We start from the raw sequence: 19735 nt of genomic DNA, 5'->3' as shown, positions 1-19735 counted from the left end.
TTTATCAAACTAAAATTTAGGTTAAACCAAGAAATCTGTCCTAAACAGATAAATTGGAGCTAGCATTGTTTAGTGGAAAGAACCATGATTCAGCAGCTTAGACTCTCATTCCAGCCCTGTAATATGATTTTGTGAAAGATACTTATACTTCTGGAAATGGTAGGCCTGAGGTGGGAGGTGGTTCAGAAAACCTCTCATTACTGAAACCCATTCATTCATTCATCCATCATATATGAATTAGTACCTTCTGTGTGTCAGGGATTGAGTCACAACTATTATAAATGGCAAGATAAGTAATATATGATTATTGCCTCAATCTGTAACTTACAGCTCTAAAATCTTGCACTTCAAAATACAATGATAATCAGAAAATTTAATTAGCCCAGGGTGGTCAACCATCTTAGTAAAGCCACATGCTACATAGGAAGGTCTCCCACAGTGCAGTCAGATGATCTTTGGTTCAAGTTCAGTTCCATGGCCTTGAATATGTTCCCTTATCTTTTCCAGTCTCCATTTCTTTGTCCACAAGATGGGCATAATAAGACCTGATTTGAAGTGTGGGAGGACCAGAGATAAAATATACAAAGTATCCCACACATAATATAAATAAACTATCCTCCCAATTTCACTCTTAATCTTTAACATACATTCTTCATCCAAGCAGGCAGATCCATCTCTTAAAAATGTAAATCATGTCATATTACTTAGTACCCTCCCATGTGCCCCCACAAATACATAGATTCCTGACTCTGTATTGTGGCCTGTGGGCCCAGCATCATCTTGCCTCTGCCTCCTTCTTGCTCTGTCTCCTTCCTAGCCCCTCATTCTTCCCCTCAAGAGACCACATGCCTCCTCTCTGTTTTCAAATAAGGAAAGTTTGTTCACACTTTGGGGTCTTTGCTCTCTGCATTTTCTAAAGAGTTATTGGTTTCTCACCAATCAGCTATCAGCTCAAATGCCACATTGTCAAAGAGGCCTTTCCTGGCCATACATCTCCCAGTTTGGTTCCCTCTATCACATTTTCTTGTTTACTTTTATACCACCCCCCCACCCCACCCCCCGCCCAATTCTTTTTATCTTGTATATTGTCTGCTCTACCTCCCTCAAGAATGTAAATTCCCCAGAGGTAGATTCCTTGTGTCTCTAATTCACTATATCCCCAAAACTGAGGCTGTACCTGGCATATAACAGGTACGTGAAAAATATGTTTTCAGTTTATGTTATTATAATTATCATCGTCATTTGGTGGCTGGAATTTATCTTCCACAGGTAAGGTATGAATCTTGAGCCAAAAGAGGGAACTAACTTCATGCCTAAAATACAAAACTGAGAAAAATGTGTGGGAAACTCAGGAATGAGAAGGAAGGAGAATCTGAGCTCTGAGAGGCCTTTTAATGCAATAGAAAGATTTCTGGATTTGGAGCAAGAGGTCTGAATTCTAGGCCTAATTTTGCCACAAGCTACCTCTATTATTTAAGTCTCAGACCTTCATTACTTCATAAGTATAAGAAATAAAAGCTTGAACTGACTGGGCCTTAAAAGTTGCCCAGCTCTGAAATTCCATGCCTTTTAGGACGGAGCCACTTCAGGAAGCCCAGAGCATGTGCATGAATGCTAAATGAAAGCATCTGAGAAGGGAGTGTTGGGTGAGCCCTCTCCATCAGAACCACGCAGATCCTGTGACCCATCCACTCCATGGCCAGATCGTCCTTCACCACACTGCTTCCCAGGCTGGGCCTGGCACAGGGCAGCTGTTTACAAGGTATCGGCTGAATGAAGGAATGTTCTCTGGAACCACGCAGAGGGGAAGTGACAACTCAGTGACTCAGAAGAAAGGACCACTGAGTCACCAAGCCACTTCCTGTCTTGCTCAGTGTCTTCCATGGTGGGAAGATGGCAAAGTGCTTAAGCTCTAGTGGTTCCATATGCAATGATGTTGCAAAGCAAAGACCTTCAGGGTCAGGGATTGGGGGAGGAGGGGAGGAAATGAAACAGTCCCTTAACCTTTGAGTTTTTTGCAGCCAACTCTAATGTGAAACTGAAAGATCATACAGCATGATTTCTGTTTCATAGCAATAAAACTGGTCTCTAGAATGTCAGCTTTTATAAAAGGGGCTGTATCAGCTATCTGGTTCTGTGTAACAAACCACCACTTAGTTGGTTAAAGCAACAACCATTATATTTGCTCACAGTTGTGTGGGTCAGCGATTTTGGTGGGGCTCAGCGCAGTGGCTCCTCTGCTAGTCTTGTCTGGGACAGCTCATGTGACCGTTCTTCTGGCGGTGGAATGGTCCAAGACGGCCGATTTCACACTGTGTGGTAGTTGGTGCCGGATGCTGGCCAATCCACTCCACGTCAGCTTTACTCAAGGAGGCGGGCCTAGGTTTGCTCACACGGCCACAGCATCATTCCAAGAGAGTGACAGTAGAAGTTGCAAGACCTCTTAATGCTTAGACGCAAACAGAATGTCACTTGTACTCCCTTCTATTAAAGAAAGTCACAAGGCTAGCCCAGATTCAAGGGGAGAGGAAATAGACTCTACCTCTTGATAGGAGAAAAAGTGAAGTTATGCTGCAAAGGAGGCGAACAGATAGAGATGGGAGAAATTGTGGCCATCTTTGCAAACCATCTACTGTAGAGATTTCGAGGTTCATGTAGGCCTCTCATTATACAAATGAGAAGACTCACCCACAAGCAGTCTAAGTGACTTGGTCAAGTTCTGAGAGTTAGTGGCACATCCAGAATGGGAACCCAGGTCTCCTTTGTTTCAGTTCATACTTCAAAGACCTCTTCCACCTGCAGCCTCTCTCTTCTTTAGCCAAACCTAGTGACAGAGCCAGTCTTTGGAGCCATCCCACTTCTCAGGCTTCATCCTCTGGATTAACTGACTGGTACAATCACACATTTAGAAACCAAAACCTGGCTACATGCATGTGTGAGTGCATGCTCAGTCATTTCAGTCATATCTGATTCTTTGAGACCCTATAGATGTAGCCTGCCAGGCTCCTCTTTCCATGGGATTCTCCAGGAAAGAATAGTGGAGTGGGTTGCTGTGCCCTTCTCCAGGGGATCATCCCAGCTCAGGGATCAAACCTGCATCTCCTGTGTTTCCTGCATTGCAGACAGATTTTTTTACCACCGAGCCACTAGGTAAGCCTTTGTTCCACAGGTCTCCTTAATAGGAAAGGAGACTTCATTCTATCTTCTGACCTCTTGGGAGCTTGCCAGGCTCCCAGGCCATAGCCAGGTTTGACAGCAAAATCTAATTTCACTGGGTTCTGTTACAGTCATTTGATAAGACAGTGCTCTGTTGTGGTAGTTTTTAAGGCAATATGTCTCGAGTATATCTTGGAAGCGTTGTAAACCAATCTGATAGATGCAATACAGCTATCAAGAATTAATTCACCAGAATTGTTTCTGAAAGTGAAGACTAGAAGAAATAATAACCATCTATTGTTTCTGAGCTTTAACTACATCCAGGCACTGGGCTCAGCATTTACATGTATTCACTCATTTAATTCTCATAACTACCACATTACATAGGTATTAGTGCTAACCCCATTCCTAAAGCTGGTCTCTCAAATGTCACCCTCATGTCCAGTTGCCAAATCGAAAGTCTTATTTGCAACTTTTAGACTTTTAAACTCTGAGTAACTTGAAAATAATCATTCATTCATTCAATTAGGTGATAATCGTCACCAGTCCAGGTGTAGGCAATATTGCAATAAGCAAGACAAACATTTCTTGCCCTCACAAACCTTTATTTCTAGTGGGAATGGACAGGCATTCACCAAGTAGCAGCCTGCGAGATGGGTGTTATGAAGAAGGACCTGGGGAAGGACTCTGAAAGGTGAGTCTCTTCCCTCCTGGTTTCTGGGATTTGCATCTCTCCAGATTCTAGTTCCTATTCCTCTGATCGTTCCTTTGCTGATTGCCAGGGTTTGGAGTTTGCCTCCTCCCCTTCTGGCTTCAAACACTTTCCCTGGGAGCTTTCCTAAAAGCTTGTGGTTCCAACAGCTACTGAGGATTCCCAAACTAGCTCTCCAGTCACATCAGTGTTCCAGGTCCCTACAAGATTAACACATTCAGAATCATGCCTCTGTCATTCATAACTCCTAACTGATCATTTTAGTTCTTCCTTCATCCACCCCAGACTTTTCAGCCAATTAAAATCCCATTCACCTTTAGGGCACAGCTCACAGCCACCCCACTCCAGACAGTCCCCCTGGCTACTCCCATACAACTGAGTGACTGAACAACAACTCCATACCTATCACCTTATACAATAGAATAAATAGCTTCGTCTGTGTCTGTCTCCTCCATTAGACTGCATATTCCCTGAAGGCAGAGTCTGGGACTCGTTCATCTACATGCTCCATGTTTTGCAGAGCAGTTGTTCAGTCACTAAGTCATGTCTGACTCTGCGACCCCATGGACTGCAGCCCGCCAGACTTCCCTGTCCTTCACCATCTCACGGAGTTTGCTCAAACTTATGTCCACTGAGTTTGTGATACCATCCAACCATCTCATCTTCTGTCACCCCCTTCTCCTCCTGCCCTTAATCTTTCCCAGTATCAAGTGAAAGCCCAAATACTGTTTCTTGAACTGCTGAACTCAATTGGATCTAGGAAACTTTTTAAATTTCCCAGTTGAAGGCAGTGCTTTTTAATGGGACCACAACACTTCCTTTAGGAATTCTGTTAGGGTTAGCTGAGTGTGCCTGTCTCAGTGATGGGATTGCCAGCAATCTCTTTGCACATTTTATTTGCCTTTTGTCCACCACTACCCTCCAGGACCAGCCATATAATGAGAATGTTCATGGTCCAGAATCATTCCGTTGCCTTGGTCCAACCTTGCTCAAAGTTCATTTGTTAATTCACCTATATGGTCATGTGTTTGTGCACTTATTTAACAAGCGCTAATTGAGGGTCTTATCTGAGCCAAGCATTACTCAAGGCAAACCCCACCCTCAAGAAATTTAAATTTTAGTGGAGGACATGAATAATAAACAAGCAAATAAGTAAACAAGGAAATATCAGACCGATAAATGCTATGAAGGGACTAAATAGGGAGATAAGGTAAAATGTGAACAGGAGGGAAGGGTGGCATTTTGAGTAGAAGGCACAAAGAGGTCCGGAAGAGATCCACGGGGGTGGGGTGCGGAGTAGGGAGGGCAAAAGTCCTAATACAGGCAGAGAAAACGGCAGATCGAGAAGCTGAACGGAGTTCAAGGCGCCCTGTGTGGAATGAACATGTGGAGCACGATGCAGGTGAGCAGGGGCCAGAGCGTCCAGAGTCCTGCGGGCTCAGAAGGACTGTTGATTTTATTAAAAGAAAAAAAACAATGAAGAACTAGTAAGGGATTTTGTATGGAGAGATGCAATCTGATTTGTTTTGTAAAAACAGTTCTCTAAAAAAAAAAAAAAGAAGAAAGAAAAATGTAGGCAGGACAGAGTAAGAGCAGAGAGACCAATTACAAGATGGCCACAATGGTCCAAGTTTACTGGTGGTGAGAGCAGGCGTGAGCCCCACTGAGAGAGAGAAGATGCCCCCTACACACTCCAGGCTAGAGTCTGTCTGCTCTTACTACTTCTGGGAACCATCCACCCAGCCAGGAGGCTTCTCGGTGATGCTGCTGCATGCCCAGGGCCCAGGAGAAATCCCTACGAGGTGGGTGAGAGGTACCCAGAGTTGGCCAGAAGCTCGCGTCCTTTAGTCTGTGTCTCCTTGGCCCTCTTTTTTCTGGCTCAATCCCACAAGAAGGAGAGCCCCTGTGCCAGCCCTTCAGAGGTCTGGAGAGACTGGCAGGGCACAGGAATGCCTGAGAGCTGAGACGGCTGTGGGCTTTGGCAGGTGTGGGTGGCCGTGGTGGTGGTCTGGGTTTCTACCAGCCGCCCAAGCTGCAGATCCACTTTCCTAGGCTGCTATCTTGACTTATTCTTAGACTATCTCTAAATGCATCCCCGCTGCCCTAATTGCTAAAACACAGTTCGTTAATGCTGTTTTCCCCCACAAAATAGAGAAGCATTTAAATCAATTAAGCTCAGTCAAAGTGCACCTGCCAACTGTTAAGAGCTGTTAAAAGGTGCCCAGTGCCACTGGCCTCAACCTTTTCACCTGTCACCACTTCACCCCATCCTCCCAGCACCTCTGGGAACTAGCCTCATTCCTCCTGGGGGCCTAGTACTCTCCCCTGCTCACCTAACTCCTCCTTTAAATCTCAGCTCTAATATCACTTCCTTCTTGAGGCCGTCCCTGAGGGCTGCCTGCCAGTCTCTGTGCCCTGATTAAATGCATTCAAAGCACTAGGGACTTTTCACAGGACTCACAGTAATTATAATTACATACTTACCCAGCAGGGTGGAAATATACACATGACAGTTCAGGCTCTCTTTTCTTTCTTTTCTTAAAGGTAGGTTTAATGATTAATTTTATAACTAGTCTCCCATTCCTGCTGATGGTGGGGAAGGGAAAAAAACCTTCAACTTGCCAAAGGAAGGGAACAGCCCCTTCTGGTTTAAAACCATCTGGTTCAAAACCATCTGGTTCCCTCTAACAATTGGTTAATTCAAGGTTGACACGTCCTATCAGGGGTTCTCCCTTTCCTCTCAAATCCTTGCCCTGCTGGTCCTCCTTCCCAAGATGGGGTCTGGATGCAGGGAAGGAAGAATCTGGGGCCTCAGGGCCCAGGTGGGCTGCCCTGGGCTGAGGAGGACCCCTCCCCTCCTGGGCATCATCTCTGATGTTGGCCTTGCACAGATCCTGCTTTGGGAGACGCCAGGGATCTCCTGCCCACCACACACCCAGCTCAGCTCCTGCTGGCCCTGGATACCTCCAGGACACCTTTTGTACCTTGGACATCCCCAGTGCCTCCATGTCTGCCATTTGGGGGCTCAGGTCCACCCTCCAGCCCTCGGTTTCGAGTCCCTGTCTTGGTTTGCTATGAAAGCTTACAGTCTGACATCCTCAGCTGTCTTGGGAGTGTGTCTTGAGGAACTTCTATTTCCCTTACATGCCACAGCAGGCCAAGGGGAAGTGGGGAACAGTCTCGGGCCCCACTTGGCAGAAGCCCACCCATCACCATTTTGACTCTGCTGTGATGAGGAGCCTGAAGAGAGAGTTTTCTCCAAGTTCTGAGCAGAAAGCAGAGCCCAGTCTTCTCTGATCTGAATCCCCTCTACCACCTGTACTGTCCTTATCCCTGCCTGGATGTTTGTTCAGGAGTTGATGCTTTCAAATTGTGGTGTTGGAGAAGACTCTTGAGAGTCCTTAGACAGCAAGGAGATCAAACCAGGCAATCCTAAAAGAAATCAGCCCTGAATATTCACTGGAGGGACTGATGCTGAAGCTGAAGCTCAAATACTTTGGCCACTTGATGGGAAGAGTGGACTCATTGGAAAAGACCCTGATGCTGGGAAAGATTGAAGATGAGAAGGGGGTGACAGAGGATGAGATGGTTGGATGGCATCACAGACTTATTGGACATGAGTTTGAGCAAACTCCAGGGGTACAGTGAAGGATAGGGAAACCTGGTGTGCTGCAGTCCATGGGGTCACAAAGAGTTGGAGCATCTGAGGGACAGCAAGGTACCCAAGTCTTTTCCCCCCTCTACCCTCCTCTTCCTAGTGTGTAAGAGCTTCTCCCTGGTCTTCCACTCTTATTGGATCCTAGGCTCCAGGATATGGCCTCTGTGGACTCACAGCATGTGTCCACAAATCTCATGATCCAGGTCTGCCTCTCTGTGTGTAAAGGCAAGCTTTGGAAATTAACCATCACCTCCTGCCCCCTCACACACACGCATACCTGCATCCCAACTTAAACTTTTCTTTTCTCCCACAAAGCCTGCCTTTTAGGATTATTGTCTTGTGGATCTAAAAATTGAGCGTCTACAATGAGGTATCATCTCACACCAGTCAGAATGGTCATCATCAAAAAAATTCAAACAATAAATGCTGGAGAGAGTACAGAGAAAAGGGAACCCTCCTCCACTGTTGGTGGAAATGTAAATTGGTATTGCCACTATGAAGAACAGTATGGAGGTTCCCTAAGATGCTAAAAATAGAGCATCTTATGATCCAGCAGTCTCACTCCTGGGTATATATCTGGAGGGAAAAAAACATGATTTGAAAGGATGCATGCACCCCAGTGTTCCCTGAAGCATTGTTTACAATAGCCAAGACTTGAAAGCAATCTAAATGTCTTTTGAGGGATGAATGGATAAAGAAGATGTGGTACATACACATAACGGAATATTCAGTCAGTTCATCAGTACAGTCACTCAGTCATGTCTGACTCTTTGCAACCCCATGAACTGCAGCACACCAGGCCTCCCTGTCCATCACCAACTCCCAGAGTCTACCCAAACCCATGTCCATTGAGTCGGTGATACCATCCAACCATCTCATCATTTGTCGTCCCCTTCTCCTCCTGCCCTCAATCTTTCCCAGCATCAGGGGCTTTTCAAATGAGTCAGCACTTTGCATCAGGTGGCCAAAGTATTGAAGTTTCAGCTTCAACATTAGTCTTTCCAATGAACCCCCAGGATTGATCTCCTTTAGGATGGACTGGTTGGATCTCCTTGCAGTCCAAGGGACTCTCAAGAGTCTTCTCCAACACCACAGTTCAAAAGCATCAATCCTTCAGTGCTCAGCTTTCTTTATAGTCCAACTCTTACATCCATACATGACTACTAGAAAAGCCATAGCCTTGACTAGATGGAATATTACTCAGTCATTAAAAAGAATGAAATAATGTCATTTGCGCCAACATGGATGGACCTTGAGATTATCACACTAAGTGAAGCAAGTCAGAGAAAAACAAATATCACTTGCTTATATGTGGAATCTAAAAAAATTATACAAATAAACTTATTTATAAAACACACAGACTTAAAGAACGAATTTATGGTTATGGGGATTGGGGGGAAAGGTGATGTGGAGGGTCAGACTGGGAGTTTGGGACTGACATGTACACACTGCTACATTTAAAATAGATAACCAACAAGGACCTACTGTATAGCACAGGGAACTGCTTAGTGTTCTATAATAACCTAAATGGGAAAAGAATTTGAAAAAGAATAGATACATGTATATGTATAACTGAATCACTTAACTATACACCTGAAACTAACAAAACATTGCTAACTGACTATGCTCCAATCAAAAACAAAAACTTAAAAAAAAAAAAAACCACACATATAAATCAAATGTGACTCGCAAGCCTGGGCACTGACTTCTTTCTCCTAACTGGCAGCCACCCTTTCTGAATTTATCTATTCATAGGCAGGGGCTACATGGTTTTTAGCTTAATGTTTTGAAAAATAACTTCCTATTATAGTAGTTTGTGTGATTCTTTGCTGCAGGTCTATCTCTTTACTCAGCCCTGTTTTCTTTGTGACTAACGCATGTCAATGTGACTAGCATATTTTATTGTGTGATTTAACTGAATGGTTTAACTTTAGAATAGTCATAAAATGTCAAAGTTGTCAGGGACCATACAGATCATTTAATCCAATATCATTATATTTGGAGAAAAAACTTAAGGCCATTAAAGTCACACAATAATGTCAGGTATGGGTCTTGAATGTCTAATTTTTCTACACCAATCTATTAGTTTTCTAATTCACCCACTGGCTTTGCATGAGATTTCATTTGCCTCTGTCTCCTAAGCCAAATTTATATAATTTCATAAAGAGCTAGTTGTCCTAACTAACAAGTTTATAAAGACAAACCCTCTTTCCCCTTCTAGCTTTCTTCATCTGGCAGATAGATACATAGATATGTCATTTTCAGAATGGAAATAGTTTACAGTTTTATGATTGCAAAAATCAGATCTTCTCATTATAATGCAAAACTGTAAGGAAATCTTTATGCTGTGTTCCTAGCATTAACATAGTGCCAGTAAGTGCTGAAATCTTGTTGAATGAATATTAATGAAGAAAATAAAGACCATGTGTAATTGTGCTACCCAGAAATGATTATTCAGTATATATGCCTCAGTGAATATGCTTTCTGTTTGTACATATATACACTACATAAAAATAGATATTTATTTTTCTCTTATCAGATTCTTTAAACATATCAAAGCATATTTTAAAAAGTAATGAGCCATTCAAAGAGGTCACCTTGGGAGGCTATGCTCTGATTTCAAAGATGTTATTGTTGCTAATACACTTATGGAATTGCTTTCCAAGATTGTTGCTAATTATTTTATCTCCAGTATAAACAAATATTCATTCTTTAATGGATTTTACTTTGGAACAGAAAAATTATTTGAATAACAGTGAAAAAAGTGGGTGTTACTGTTCTGGATCAAAAACAAGATGTGAATATGAAACAATGAGACTGACTTTTACTGTGTGGCTCATAAACTGCCTTGAAGATTAGCCCCCCTGGGGAATCCCAAAATGTTTTTGGCAGGGACATCACAGGAAAGGGGGCCAATCTTCCAAGGGGATCAGTTAGCAGGTTTGCATCTGAATGTAAAAATTCCAGTAAATGAGTTTAAAAAGACAATCATATTGGTTTACAGTAATATGTTGTAAAATACTGGATTTTTATGGAAAGCTATTTGTAGTTGCACGGAATTTAGCTTAATAATCAGGTTGTTTTTAAGTAGAAATTTGAGGTCTTACATGGTTTTGGCTTGAGGGGATCAAGGATTTTCTTTCCAGTAGTTGCTTTACATTTGCCCATCATTGCTTCATTTCTTTCCTCACCTGTTATCTTTCTGGTACTTAGTAACAATTCTCAAGAGGAGTAAGCTCCACTGGTACTTCTGCATACCATGATATACGTGTTATCAGAGCAAAAGTACATCCCGTCTTTAGGAAGAGTCTAGTTGAGGGGCCAAGCAGGTCACATAAATGAGTGAAGAGGACTGAAGAGGGCTGTCTGTAAGAAAACAACAGTGTCAGCCTGATGACAAATGGCAAATGATGATGAACCTCAGCGTTGAAAGGCCATAGAGAGTGATGAGGACTGGAGAAAGCCACATTCCCATGGAAAAGAGGCAGATTTTTGCCATGGGGGAGTATAAGCTCTGATTTTTAATTCTGACAAGCTGGAAATCTGGGTTTTTATCTTATCTCTCTTGATTTTTAAATGTCAGCTAATAATTCAAGCATACCAGAGAGGCAGAGGAGCGTATCGGTCAAAAACTCTCGCTCTGGAGCCAGACGGCTTGGGTTCAAATTCCACCTTTGTCCTTTAGTAATTAACTGTGCCACTTTAGTCAAGTTACTCAGCCTCTCTGTGCCTTGGTTTTCTCATCTGTAAAATGGGGGTGGTCATAATAGTTTTAAGGTAAAGATTAAGTGAGTTAATAAAGCACATGTATACCTGGTGTGTAGTCAGGGCTCCAGAAATGTTAGCTTTTACTATTTAAAATGAGAAGTCATTGTATGAGCTGAATAAACCATATCTGCAGGCTGAATGTGACCCATAGACTTTCAATTTGGGAGTTCTGGTCTAGAATCAGGAAAGAAATCTTTGGTAACTTAAGACAGTTCATACAAAATTATACTCACCATCTTAGCATACACTAAATCTTTGTTTGGAATAGGCTGTCAGTGTCAATCTGACCCTTAGTAACTCTCCAATTTGCTGGTGAACACAATTGAACAGTAGTCACTCAGCTGACCCAGAGGAGGTGGTGGGGGGCTGACCTTTCCATTTCACTTGGGCAGGCTCTATAGATAAGGCTAAATTGTTCCCATCACTTTATGGGAAATAGATGGGGAAACAGTGGAAACAGTGTCAGACTTTATTTTTATGGGCTCCAAAATCACTACAGATGGTGACTGCAGCCATGAAATTAAAAGACTCTTACTCCTTGGAAGAAAAGTTATGACCAACCTAGATAGCATATTGAAAAGTAAAGACATTACTTTGCCAACAAAGGTCCGTCTAGTCAAGGCTATGGTTTTTTGAGTGGTCATGTATGGGTGTGAGAGTTGGACTGTGAAGAAAGCTTAGCACCGAAGAATTGATGCTTTTGAACTGCGGTGTTGGAGAAGACTCTTGAGAGTCCCTTGGACTGCAAGGAGATCCAACCAGTCCATTCTGAAGGAGATCAGCCCTGGGATTTCTTTGGAAGGAATGATGCTAAAGCTGAAAGTCCAGTACTTTGGCCACCTCATGCAAAGAGTTGACTCATTGGAAAAGACTCATGCTGGGAGGGATTGGGGGCAGGAGGAAAAGGGGACGACAGAGGATGAGATGGCTGGATGGCATCACCGACTCGATGGACGTGAGTTTGAGTGAACTCTGGGAGATGGTAATGGACAGGGAGGCCTGGCGTGCTGCAATTCATGGGGTCACAAAGAGTCGGACATGACTGAGCGACTGAACTGAACTGAACTGAAGTTGTTAACATATTGAAACAATTTCTTACTGGTCCATAAATAGGTGCTGTCCTAGCCAGTTGCACCTATGACTTGGCTACCCCGGCAAACTCAACCTCTCTCCCAGGACACTGCTTTCACTCCATCTCCTGGCATCTGTTCTGATCAGTTAGTACCCACAGCATATCAGTTGTGAAATAGTTTGCTCACCATCTCTGTCCTTGAGTGCAGCAAAGCTAAATGAGTTGCAGATCTGATCATTATAAGTTTTGTTCTCCTAAAACTTGTTATTTAACCTTTCTGAGCCTTGGTTTCCTTGTCAGTGAAATAGGGATAATATTAGTAATTATTTCTTAAATTGTTGTGATAAATACAAGAATCCATGTAAAATGCTTAGCAAAGGGCCTGAATCATAGCACACACACACACACACCCATAAATGCTACTCTGGGTGTTAATTTAAGTACTCTAACAAGAAGGTTGTGCCTTGAATCCCTTTTATCCTCGGGAAGACTTGATCTGGCTCAGATGGGCTTGCTAAATTCAAGGTGTTTGAATTTATAACTCTATATGTGCAAAAATCTTAATCCAATTAAATATGACTAATATTAATAAAATTCTACTTGGTTTATTATTATAGATTCTAGAAGCATATAGACACAGTAGAAGCCATTTGGATGATTAAAAGGATGGGAAAAATCTATTATCTCACCAGACTGGAATATCAGCTTCTAAATAGCCTGTTTAAATATGATTAAGAAGAACTTTTCAAGAGATTCAAGTATAAGTTGACACCTTTCTGATATTTGGCTGGACTATTAACCCCCTGAGGGCAGGATCATGTCCATTTTGGCCACTGCTGTATCCTCATCAGTGAAGTATGCTGAATGCATGAATGAAGACTGGGGAGAAGGCAGAACAAGAGAGCTAGGGGAGGCCTGGGCTGGGGTACCTCTAGTCCAGGAGTGCAGCGGGGCTGATTTCCCTGCGCCCCTGCTGGGCCAGGTGGGGAACAAAGCACTGTCAGTCTCCCTCCTGATTCATCACCCTTAGCAGCATCCTTGCTGCTTCCAGCCCCAAATCATTCCCTGTCCCTGATTAGAAGGGCCCTCCCTATTCCCACTGCTTCCCTTCTGTGCGATTTAAGACCCTCCTAGGGCCTATCTGGGGTTTTAGGCTCTGGTCAGTTGAGACTCAAAGAGCCTTGGACCTTGTCTCTCTCTAAGTTGCTACTAATTTAGAACAGCAGGCCCCAGACTGTTGGTTTCTGAGATGGGAGACTGTGCTCTGTACATCATCGTATCAGGACTGTTGCTTAGCCTTTCATGCACTGGCACAGCTGTGGTGGTTACTAAAATACTGAAATGCACTAAGCAGCTAAAGGGTTAATACCTGGCAGAGGGGTGGGAGACCTCCAGCAGAATGTCCAAAGTCAATGCCTTGCTCTGAAATGTATTGAAAACCACCCTGGATTGTCCTTGAAATGTAACCCAATGCATGGTACCTTATTCTACATATGAACAAATACATGAGTGAATGAATGAATGGGAGGATGTTAGTAACAGTTGTTCCAGAAATCTGTGTGGCATTATGTCCATCAACCGTTTTCTGAAAATAAAGGTATTCCTTCCAAGCAGCAGAGCAGTCTTGAGTACATCTTAGCCAGCATTTTCAACTGCTTTCAGAAGTCAAGGTCACCCTCATACTTGCACCTGAGCTTTTATATAACACACTTCAATCACCTATCCAGGCAACTGTCAGAAAAGCTTTCTGTTGTGAGTAACACATCTGGAACACAAGCCATATTTTGCTTTACATACTTAAGTGAAGAATTGGTCCCTGGCTGAACATAATGAAAGTCATTTGTTCTGGAAAAAGCAATTCAGAAAAACATATCACCTAAAACGCTAGAGTAGTCCACTCAGAACTCTCTCCTCTGACGGGCTATGAAAGATACCTGGGCTTAAGAGCTATTGGGGGCTGGGGGAGACTAGGGGTGCTTTAATTTCCCATAATGGCATCTTCTAGGAAGTCTGTCTGCTCACTGTAACCATTTGCTTCTTCAATGTGTGATTGGCTCTGTCTGAGAAGTAATGAATGCTCCTTTTAAGAGTCTGGCAGCCCCCATTAGAGCCAGTTTGGAAGTGACTTCCACAATTCCTGGCCAAGTTGAAGGCATTTCTTCAATCAGTGAGAAAAAAAAGAGAGACACTCCTTACACTTCAGAAGTTGACTTCATTACTTGTCACCCATCTCTGTAGTTTGAGGTGAAGGGCAGCCATTTTGATTTCACACAGGGATTTCACACACAGAGACTAGAATAGGGGAAGAGACTCCCAAAAGTTGCTCTCTCTTTTCACCATGGCCCTTTTCTTTCAGATTTAAGAATGAAATCACTCCTTCTGTTCGAGCTGTGGTTTTCATAACTCAAGCCTAAAGCCAGAGAGAGAGCCGTGTGGCCTCAGGTTGGGTTCAGAGATTCTTATAGCTCTGAGCCCTGGTAGTGGGTAGGGAGGGAAAATTTCAGCCCTCACTGCCGTGGGGGCACAACTCTTCTCACATCCTTTAGGACTGTGTTTCTTCAGGCACGTCTCTGGCCAAAACCCGGAGCCGAACCCAAGCCCTTGCCTTGTCATGGGAAGCAACAATTTGGCCACTTTCAACTTTTGTTCAAAGCCTCCTAAAAGGGAGCCGCCCTGTCCCACACGGGACTTCAGGGAAGCCGTGCCCTCCCCAGAAATGACAAATGGAAAAGACAGAACAGACTCCAGCCAGGCCAGGATACAGTCTCTGGAAAGAGGTTGTTTTTGTCTCCAGTGCCATAGAAAACACATCCTCTTACTTATTAAGTAGGGAAACAGCACAATCACACATGCTGGAGGTTACCAAGGTGAACAGAATCTGAGATTAAAATCTGCCAGCCCAGTGGTGCGTGGAAGCATGGAAGGCCCAGAGAGGAAACCTAGTTCACTATTGGTAAATTTTTTGGGATGCTGTTTATGTTTGAACTTTTCTCTGTTTTCCTGTAGAAACTTCCGTACCCTCTTCCTGTGTCCCTACAAAAGGCTGGGACAATGCAGTCCCAGCGCTCCTGTAGGACACGGGCGGGGCCCCACCTTCCTCCTTCCTGGAGGGATATCCTCTCCTATAGAAGAGGTAAGAATGTAAGGTTCATGTGAAAATGTGATTATATGCCTTATCTCAGTCATTTTGTGATTTGCTCTTTGGCGACAATAAGTCAGCCTGGCCACGTTCACAATAGAGGTGGCCCCAGTTCCTAGTTTTGGCTCCTGCTGTTTTCTCAGCTGAAGAGGGCAAACTGCTGTTAAAAAACGCGGCTTGTTTTCCAGGATCTTATCGAGAGTTCATGTCTAAGGCCAGAAAGAGAAGGGAGGGCTCCATTTTTTTTTTTTTCTCTCTCCTCATTGTTTTCAACTGAATTGGCAGGAAATGGGAGTCCTCTACCTGTCCCTCTGGGGAGCAAAATTGATTCGATTCCATTTTTCAGATGTATCCGCTACCACCAGAAATCGGGGACATTTCCGCTCACCCCCAAAAGAATGTGTCCTTTACACGAATGACATCTTTCAAAACTGAAAAGGAATCACACTTCCATGGGGAGTTTTGGGCTTGATGGTTGCCACAAATTGCCTCCCAGAATCTCAGATTCATTTTATTTTCTCATCTCTCCTTTGATGAAGTGACTTCTGGGGCTGTGGACCTTGACGGACGTGTGTGTGTGTGTGTGTGTGTGTGTGTGTGTGTGTGTGTGTGTGTGTGTGTGTGTGTGTACCATGAATGCCATAGACACTAAAAGAACTGAAATCCTTCATACAGGGTTTCACGTCAGTTAAAATAGTTCATGCATGACACAGTGGTTGACATAGAATTCAGACAGAAGATTAGTCAGTTTCTTAAGAATCAAGGTATCTTTGTAACTGACCCAGTATTTTCCATTTAACCCAGTTCAATCAATTTGGTCAATCTGGATAAGATTCAAGATTCATCTAGATGCTTCATTTCCTATAAAATCAACCTCAGATAATTATATTTTGAGGGAATTGGTTGTTTTACTGCCTATAAACTTTAAACATAGGAATTATAAACCACAGTATTGCATAAACAGGAGAATCTTTCCTTTCAATGTCAACTTTTCACCTTGGTGCTGAGACTCAGAACTTCAACAGTTACTAGATGGAATCATGAAACAATCAGGTTTAACTCCTCTCAAGAGAACAGAAACCAGAAAAGGCAATTTGATTCCACATCATCCCTATCCAGAGCTCTACTTCTGACCAAAGAGATTCTGGCCTCAGTCAGTCTTGTCCTGGAACTCCCAGCTCCTCCTACCCACTGCTCACCCTGACAGTTGTTTGTGGCTCCTCTTCTGCTATGTGGGGCTTCCCTGGTGAAGTTGGTAAAGAATCCACCTGCAGTGCAGGAGACCCAGGTTCAATCCCTGGGTGGGAAAGATCCCCTGGAGAAGGAAATGGCAACCCACTCCAGTATTCTTGCCTGGAAAATCCCATGGACAGAGCAGCCTGGTGGGCTACAGTCCATGAAGTCTCAGAGAGTCAGACATGACTGAGCAACTCAACCACCTTCTGCTATGTGAAGATATTTGCAGGTAAGGAGGAACTTTCCTGACTCTCTTCCTGTGGGTCCCAGGTGACCCACGGGGCAGTGCTCATCCTGGAATCCCCAACTTTTGTTTCAGACACAGAAGTCCAATTGATCTGCCCAGAGTTACCCCAGGTAGTTTTTCTATCCAAATGAGGCAAGCAACTTTAGATCAGCCTCCAAGGAATTAGATTTGTGGGAGAAAAATACTTAATATCCTTGTATTGTTTTGACCAATACTTTTCCTCAATCCCCACATTTCCTCTCTCTCCTTGGTGCTTCTCTCATGTCCCTACTCCCTTTGAAGCAGTTGGGCTCTTCTGTGTTGACTGCCTCAGAGAAAAGATGTTACAATGGAAAAAGAGCCAGGGAAAAGATTGTTCCTGACTTTGGAGTTTCAAAAGTTTATGTAGGCCGTTAGGGAAATGGAAAAGATGCACAGAAAGGACAAACATTGGCAGAAGTACTGTGAATGAGAACAAAATTCCTCCCCAGCCCTACCCAATGAGGTTTAAGAACTGGGGAGAACCCAATGAGAAAGAAAAATTGGTGGGGTCTGGCACAAGAGCACCAGATCTGAAGGGACTCTGTAGGCATGAAAAGAAACAGACTCCACAGACCACCCATTGTCCACTCACATGACCCTATGTATCACCCATGTCTGGGGCTACACTAGTTACTTTGTCCTTTGGCTTCCAGTGAGAATGTTTTGCTGACTTTTTAGCAGGAATAACAATGGACTATGCCCCCAAACTTGGCTGTGTTGTTGCGGTTGGACTTAGGCCATATGATCAACCTAACACACAATATCTCAGGGTACTTTGAAGTCCCCAAGGAGGATGGAGCCCTCGGGTACCTGACAAGGTCTCTCTATGGGATGAAAAGTCCCTTGTGTCTACAACTGAAGGCTGAAGGAATACAGCTCAAGATTTTCCCTGAGCAAAAACCATGGTTAAGCCTCTCAAGTCCTCTCAACTACATGACTCTCTAGTTCTTCGAAAGGGAACCATGTTGCTCTTTCATGTTGAAGAATTTTGGGCTGTTTCCCACAGAGCTGGTCCAGTGGTCTATTTGGATGATTCTACTCTGTCTTCCATTCCACGTCTCTGCGCTAATCTTGACCTTGATCCGGGATAACTGCCTGGTTTTCCGGGTTCTCACAGCTCTCACCACAGAAGCCTGCCCTCCCAGTTCCCAGGCCAGGGTGTGTGCAGTTTTCATCTCTTCCACTTCACTGGGGTGTCAGGCTCAATGCCAGCAACATTTTCTTGTCATGGGCACATCAGTCACACACCTAGATGTTCCCTAACTTCTATGACCGCAACTCCACCACACCTCATCTTCCCTAAGACAGAGCGAGTTGCTGACAAAACCGAGTCCTCAGGTCATACCGTAAGTAGCATAAAGTGGTGGTCATACCTGGGATGAGTCAAGGTACTATACTAACAGAACCAGGTTGGGCCAGTGGCTGGCCTGGATTCCCTCTTATCAATGTGGAATTCCTTCTTCACTCTCTTTCCTCCCATGTGGCTGGTATGGTCAGATCATCCATCCTAGACTAAGCATATGTTCCACTTCACTAGGGGGAGGGTAGAAGGGTGGCTCCCAGACCCTAAGGAAAGGATTCGCCTATAATCCAGGGGTAAGGTCCAAAGGGCCACAGAATGAGCCTGTGGGCAAGTACCAATAGCTGAGGTTTTACACTAGAGAAAAAAAGGTGCAGGCCAACCAGATAATTCTTCAATAATAAAGTTTTCTGATCATGCCTATGCTGAAAAGATGAACACACACACAAAAAAACATAAAGTGGAAGGAACATCTCTGGCTTATGTCACATACTTAGCACATGGTTTCTTTTCATCTTTGCACTTTCCCCTGCCCATCCCTGCTTCACAGAGGTGAAGGATTAATTAAGGTAGATAAAGTGTTCTACAGGTCTCAGATGAACGTTCTTATAAAACTGCAAGAATGCGTACCATTACTGACCCTAATTAGCCTGAAGTCAAGTGAGTATTAACTAAATTTAAAGGTAAAGGAATATTGGTATATGTTTCAAAGTTCCTACTACCCAAGGGGAAGACATGCCCCATGAAAGAAGATTTTTCATGGTGAAATTATAAAAGTATTCAGAGTGAAAAAAAAAAGGAAAGAGGCAAACAACAAACATCAAGGGATTATGGGTGACCATGAAAGCAAACTAGTTAACAAGAACAAAGTAGGTCCTTCACCAAGGTGACAGCATAACTGATTTTTATATAAGATTTTTCAGGTCAAGTCTATTAAAGAATCTGTCAGCTCCATGAACTTTCATTGTGGTACCATTTCTCTGCATTGAATGCTGGCTGAAATTAATGGGGCATGGGTTAGGGGTGGAAAGCTTTTAATAAAACACAGAAATGTTTGTGGTAAATTATGGTAGCTAGGAGTTTGTGGTTGGGGGAGGGGAATGTTCTAGAACATTTCTTACAGCAATTGCCCTAGCAGTCATACACTACCTGATTTCTCATCTTTGGTGAGTGCAGTCATTTAACCTTTTTGTGCCTCAATTTCCTCATTTCTAGAAAGGGGAAAATGTTGACCTTATAAAGTTGGTGTGAGGAAAAATGAATTAATAGATAAAAAGCACTGGTATGGAAAATAATACTAAAGGAGTTACTACCATTATTACGATTATCATTGCTGTGATTGTACTCTGCCCTTGGACAGAGAATCTATTGGAGACTGAAATAGGTCTTATAAAGGCCCCAAAGAAGGCCTAAGAACCCAGGGAAG

Source organism: Bos javanicus, chromosome 5 (genome assembly GCF_032452875.1).
Source record: "Bos javanicus breed banteng chromosome 5, ARS-OSU_banteng_1.0, whole genome shotgun sequence".
In the NCBI taxonomy this organism is placed as follows: Eukaryota; Metazoa; Chordata; class Mammalia; order Artiodactyla; family Bovidae; genus Bos; species Bos javanicus.
This window is presented reverse-complemented; position numbering follows the sequence as displayed.